This window comes from Triticum dicoccoides, chromosome 2A, assembly GCF_002162155.2.
Source record: "Triticum dicoccoides isolate Atlit2015 ecotype Zavitan chromosome 2A, WEW_v2.0, whole genome shotgun sequence".
NCBI lineage: Eukaryota > Viridiplantae > Streptophyta > Magnoliopsida > Poales > Poaceae > Triticum > Triticum dicoccoides.
In genome coordinates this window covers 55341218-55348041 of record NC_041382.1, presented here as the reverse complement: position 1 = coordinate 55348041, position 6824 = coordinate 55341218, and the positions used below count along the sequence as shown (strand labels likewise).

Here is a 6824-nt window from a genome sequence, read left to right as displayed (position 1 = left end):
GAGATTGCTGGAATCTAATCGTTCGTTCTAAAATGAACTAATAAAATCCCACGAAAAAGAGAGAAGATGAACCCTTAAATGATTGCATGACCTAGGGAGTTAAACAGCTCATATCAACAATAGGTTAATCTGCACGAAAGGTAACAGTATGTTTCGGTTGGAAAAGGGCAAGATGGTAACATAATTGCACAAACCGTACAGATGAACACAAAGATAAAAAGGGTTCAGGAATTGTTGAATTTAGATATATAGGACCCTAGAAGAAGAATATAGGACTCGAGAGGAAGACTCGGAAGAGGAATATCAGAGCAAGAAAAGGGAAAAGGGCAGGTAGCTCAAAATCCGATAAATCGAATACCGCCTCGCTTCAGTTATGAGAGGGGGCTTCACCAAGTGCAGACAAGAAAGATACCGAACTGAGAACACCAAGTGAAAAGGACACAAGCTATTCCTACCAAGAAAGGTTATTCCTTCCAAAGTATAACAAACACTAATGGAATGATATGCAGAGATTTTCTTAACAGTGCATCAGATCTAGCAGACTCGCACATGTGGTTATATGCTTGTATATACAAACTTTGGTCCTATATCCTATTCTCAATTTCTAATGTTCATAGTGGCATGCTCAACATATTAATGTTCAGTTTTTCTCCTCCGGATTTCTCTCATGATATATAAGATGCTCCACTTCTGTTGGAGATAAAGCATATAATACTGAGAGAAAGGAAAAGCAAGTTACACAGTTCGCAATAAAAAAGATCATTGGAGGGCATCATCATTGAAGACTGTAGCAGCTTGCTGGAAGCCTTGAAACTTGTCAGGATGGCTAATGACAAGTCAATTAAGAAGTTAGTTCCAAAAGAGAATGCATCATTTAGAAATGATCTATATTTCAAGCTATCCAACATCCATTAACACCTTCGTATCCGTATAATCTTTCCAAGTGTCTATAAATTCAAAGAATGATGACAGCAGAGAGAGAAATGCCAGCTTGAAAAGACCACCTACTTCAAGAAAACATATTAGCGATGTGACTGACGACATCACCAACGAATGAGTTGAAGCATGACGAGCAGATGGTTCTCATGAGAAACGCTGGCTCTCGGCCATCACAGGCGTGGCAACAATGGCTAGGAAAAGGAAAAGGTGTAGAAACAACCCTATCCTTGTTGTGCGCAATACCAGACAACGCTAAGATAGTGTGTGTCGCCCGCCGTGCTACATTCGTGAAAGAGGATTGATCTGAAACATAAAGGATGAGAGGTTAGTTCCAGTTAAATAGTCATGCTTTAGCAAGATTGCATATATAGTCCAACACAGCTGTCTTTGCATTTAGTTCAGCGTACAATGGCCAACAGCATAGCAGAAAAAAGGACTATAAAAAGGACAGGCAATTATTATTTAGGCTACTAATAGCCACAAACCTGAGACATTTCCAGTTTAGATAATTTATTTTGGGACCACAACTGCTACAATGGGATGATGCCCTAGCATAAACTGAATTAATTTTCTCTAACAACCATTTTAAATATGAAAATACAAGGCTACTCAATCTCTAGGTAATCTAATATGCTAAGGATAAAATCAAACTATTACACCCAAATGTTAACTTGTGGGTGCTCGAAAAATTGATACATTAAAACAGTTTGCTCAGACCGCTATACGTACCCAATGGGGACCGGGCACAAATGTGCTTGATGCTCTTCTTGACAATAGGAATCAGCTGGTCCTTGGCATTTGCAACTTCTCGGAAATTGCTTCCACCCTCATCAGTGCATTGATTAAGATTACTTGCAGACTGTACAAAATGTGAGCTACTCTGCTGGCTCTGCATAAAATCAGCCCTGGAACATGATGGGCTCACATCTGTAGAGGTGCAGGCGTTCCGTTGATTTTGTTCTGTTGCTGGTGCGCTTCTGTCTTGCTGAATGCTATTCTGCCAAGCATTAGTTGCAGTCCTAGGTCTAAATAGAAGAATACGAATGCGTCGGTTCAAGGCACGCCTTCTATCAAGAGTTGCATGCCTCCCAGTAGGAGTTGATACAGGTTCAGCTGAGAGATGTGACTCGGCTCGCTTATCTTCCTCAGGTGTTTCTATTGGAGAGAGATTTAGATCAAATCCTTGCAAAGAAGGCTGAACGTTTATTGGTGGTGGTCTCTGGAACACTCCACTTGATGTAGATCTGCCCAACGAACCAGAACTGCTATCGGCGGTGTTCATGTTACTATCTCCACGGTGAACCACCCTATCCTGTGTTTGTGCATGAGAAGGCCCTTCCACACTGGATCTACACCCACCACAGTACCAGTTGCCTTCTGGTACTTCTCTTCCCAGACCAACACAGAAAGTATGTGCAGAGGAATCACATATATCACATAGCAACATGAGATTGTCATCACCGCCTTGATTGCACTCTATACATACAACATTTTCGTATGGGTCCAACCATCGCCTCATTTCATCTTCAGTGGGCTGGTATACCTGTTCAAGGAAGAAACAGAACAAATGAGACAACCATGCAAACTGTCACGGTTTATTGTTAACATTACTTTTAAGCTAACCAGTGCACAAGTTTCAGTTAGCATCCTAACAATTAAGAGGTTTTATATATGTTGTCATGCGGAACATAATCCAAAATTCAAAAGGTTATAAAGTCCTCAACATCTACAGATTTACATCAACATCAAGGTTGTGAATACAACAAGAAAAGCTCTTACTTGCAGAAATATGAATTTACATCATCGAACCCTGAGTTTGAATGGCAAAGTGGATGTAATGGATATGTTATCCCTAAATTGGTAAATTTCCGTGTCATATCTGCTTAAAACTTTTAATCCACTAACCAACATTTTGGATGGTCACTAGAAACAACACAGCACACTTATTATAATAAGTAACAGCAAAATGTATGTTCCATTCCTACGGGGACAGGATTTTCATATATTTTAGTGGTAGTTCGAGAAGGGGAGCCTTAGCGCAGTGGTAAAGCTGCTGCCTTGTGACCATGAGGTCACGGGTTCAAGTCCTGGAAACAGCCTCTTACAGAAATGTAGGGAAAGGCTGCGTACAATAGACCCAAAGTGGTCGGACCCTTCCCCAGACCCTGCGCAAGCGGGAGCTACATGCACTGGGGCTGCCCTTTTTTTTTAGTGGTAGTTCGAACATAAATGCATTTCATCTCAATGACTAACCAATTCAAATATTAAGTGGGCAAGCAATGCAGAATGGTTTTATACCCTGTGGATATGTAATTTTATAGTGACCAGGAGAGTAAACCATTACCTGATCGCGCTTTTCTACCCTAACAGGAGCATTTCATCTCAATGACTAACCAATTCAAATATTAAGTGGGCAAGCAATGCAGAATGGTTTTATACCCTGTGGATATGTAATTTTATAGTGACCAGGAGAGTAAACCATTACCTGATCGCGCTTTTCTACCCTAACAGGAGCATTCCTCAACCCCAATCCTAGATCTGCCACTGATGACTTGGTAATTGTGTTGAAACGCCGTTTACACAGTGGACACCTCGACTCCACCTTTGACCACTCAAGGATGCACGCGAAGCAGAAGTAGTGTGAGCAGCAATTAAGCACACCCTGTATTGTAGCTCTCTGCTCCTCTGAGAGGCAGATACCACATATCTGTTTCAAAGCCTCCTCTGGCTCTTTTCCCTTCTCGTCTACCCTCCTAGGAGCAATGGTCCTTCGTGCTGGGGGCGAAGGCAGCTGTGGCACGATCTCTTGGGGCCTAGGCACCCCCAAATCCTTAAGTTCCTCCTCCGATATGACATAATCAGAGTCTGAAGACGAGTCTGATTCAGAACCCCTCTTCCTCCTACCCTTCTTTCTCTTGATCCTCGCAGGCTCAGCAACTGGTGTTTCCTTCTCAGCATGATCCTCGTCAGATGTCACAAACTCAAATTCTGATGTGTCAGATTCGACTGATGGCCATGCTTCTCCCACAGCAACTGGCTCTGCAGTACCTTCCCTCGTCTTCCTCCCAACCTTGGCCTTCTTCCTTGGCCGGTAATTGACCTCTTCCTCCACGTCGTCCTTGACAACAAAATCATCATCATCCTCTTCCTCCTCATCGTCTTCATAGTCGTCAGCCACCCGCCGCTTGCTCCTACGCCGACGTGCTGACGTGCCATTCCTTGTCTTTCCCTTGGAACTACTCTTCCTCTTACGGTGTTGGCGCCCAGCCGCTGGCTTCCGCTTGGCCAAGTGGTTCCTAGGTCTAACATTTGTGGCACGAGTTGGGGCATAATCCCCCAAATCATCATCTTCTTCTTCAACATCTTCCTCCTCATCCTCCTCATCTTCGTCCACCTCCGGATCAAAGTCTTCATCCTCATCCTCGATCTCTTCCTCGTAATCATCATCATCCTCGTGCCTCTGCCGGCTAGAGCGTGTTGACTTCACCTTCCTGCCCTTGCCACGAGCCTCGGACAGGTTCCTCGGCTGTAGCGTCTCGGTCTCCAACTCCTCATCCTCTTCCTGATCCTCAACTTCGTCCACCGCCCCATTGAAATCTGCATCAAGCTCATCCTCCTCCTTCACATTCCTGCCACCGGACTGATACTTGACTGACTCTGGCGTCTCGATCTCCAGCTCTTCATCCTCTTCCTGATCCTCAACTTCCTCCTCAGCCACATTGAAATCTGCATCAAGCTCATCCTCCTCCTTCACATTCCTGCCACCAGAGCGATACTTAACTGACTCTGGAGTCTCGATCTCCAGCTCTTCATCCTCTTCCTGATCCTCAACTTCCTCCTCAGACACATTGAAATCTGCATCAAGCTCATCCTCCTTGACATTCCTGCCACCGGAGTGATACTTGACTGACTCTGGCGTCTCCATCTCCAGCTCGTCATCCTCTTCCTGATCCTCAACTTCCTCCTCAACCACATTGAAATCTGCATCAAGCTCATCCTCCTCCTTCACATTCCTGCCACCAGAGCGAAAGTTGGCTGACAGTGGGGTCTCGACCTCCAACTCCTCATTCTCTAGTTCTTCCTCCCCCCCTTTGAAATCTGCATCAGACTCATCCTCTTGCTCCTCACTCCTACCCCAGGAAGGGTCCATGGCTGGCTGTGTGGTCTCGACCTCCAACTCATTCTCCACTTCTTCCTCCTCCCCTTTGAAATCTGCATCAGACTCGATCTCTTGCTCCTCCCTTCTGCGCCGGAACCGAACCGTGGCTGGGCGTTTCGGCCATGGCGCCTCGACCTCCACCTCCTCGTTGCCCAATCCATCCTCCTCCCCATTGAACTCCTCGTCAGACTCGTCTTCCTGCTTCCCCGCCCTGCCCCGGGAGCGAGCCGTGGGCGCGCACCTCGGCGTCGGCGTCTCGATCTCGAAGCCCTCGTCCTCCCCATCCAACTCCGCGTCAGACTCTTCTTCCTGCTTCCTCGACCTGCCCCGGGAGCGAGCCGTCGGCGCACGCCTCGGCCGCGGCGTGTCGATCTCGAAATCCTCGTCCTCCTCCTCCTCGAAATCCGCATCGGAGTCGTCGTCGCCGTCGTCGTCGCGCGGCTTGGCCTTCCTGGCCCGTCGACGAGGCTTGGGCCGCGGCGTCTCGATCTCCTCCAACTCCTCCTCGAAATCCGCATCGGATTCCTCCTGCTCCGACTCCTGCCTCCGCCTCCGCTTCCGGCCCCGGCCGCGAGCCCTGGCCGGCCGCCGCCTGGGCCGCGGCGCGTCGATCTCGAAGTCCTCGTCCTCCTCCTCCTCGGAATCGGCGTCGGAATCGTCGTCGTCGTCCGACTTGGCCTTCTTCCTGCCCCGCCCGCGGGGCCTGGGGGGAGGCCTGGGAGGGCGCCTCGGCCGGTGCCGCGGCTTGTCGATCTCGAAATCCTCGTCGTCGTCCTCCTCCTCCTCCGCGTCCCCGTCGAAGTCGGCGTCAGATTCGTCCTCGGGCTCCGCCTCGGCCTCCTCCTCGTCGGAGCACGCGGCCGCCGCGTACTCAACGTCATCCTCCTCCTCCACCTCCTCCTCCTCGTCCTCGTCCACGACGTACTCGTCGTCGTCGTCGCCGCCCATCTTCGCCCGCCGCAGGACCGCCCTCCCGCCGGCGACCATAGACGGGCAGATCCCTGCACGCACGCCACAAATCCAAGTCAGTTGAACCGTCAATCGAACCTCCGGACGCAACAGATCGAAATTCCGCGACGCGAATCGGCCGGATTTCACTCGAGAAGAGGGTGAAGAACAGTGAGAGAGAAGATAAAAGGGGTAAAAAGGAAGGAGGGGAGTTCCATTTCGGGGTGAGAGGGGGAGGGGGAAAACTTGCCTCGCCGCACGAGAATTGAGGAGACGCTCAGACGCGCACCCAACAGTGGGCGACAAAAGGCACCCAAATAGGCAGGCCGACCCTCGAGTTCGAGTTCCTTCCTTCCTTCCTTCCTTCCTTCCCGACGGAGAAGATAATAATGGCAATGGTGCTAAGGGGAATTCAAATCTCTGAGAATTGTATACGATTTGGTAGTGGTGGTGGTTTTGGATGGAATTGGGATGGAATTTGGAAAGGAAAGGGGAGAAGTGGGGGGTGGTGGACTGGGTTTGGTAGGGTAGGGCGCCGATGCGGAAGGGAAGCGAGGGGGGGAGAGGAGAGGAGGAAACGGAGAAAACGAGAGGAAGGGGGCGGTGGGCCTGGCCGTTTTATCTATGGCGGCATCACGACGAGGGAGGGGCGTGCGTGGTGGGGCCAAGCGGCCGCTAAAGACTTGAAGTTTACTCCGGCGGTTACTGCTAAACCCGGGTGCGGGCGTACGTTTCGATTAGATAGCGGTTCGCTGTTTTCTCGAAGAAAAAAAAGGTG

General features: G+C 49.0%; 1 pseudogene; it reads right to left on the bottom strand.

Moving 5' to 3' along the window:
• Positions 1 to 750: 750 nt before the first annotated feature.
• LOC119353174 lies at positions 751 to 6264 on the bottom strand (annotated as a pseudogene).
• Positions 6265 to 6824: the final 560 nt, after the last annotated feature.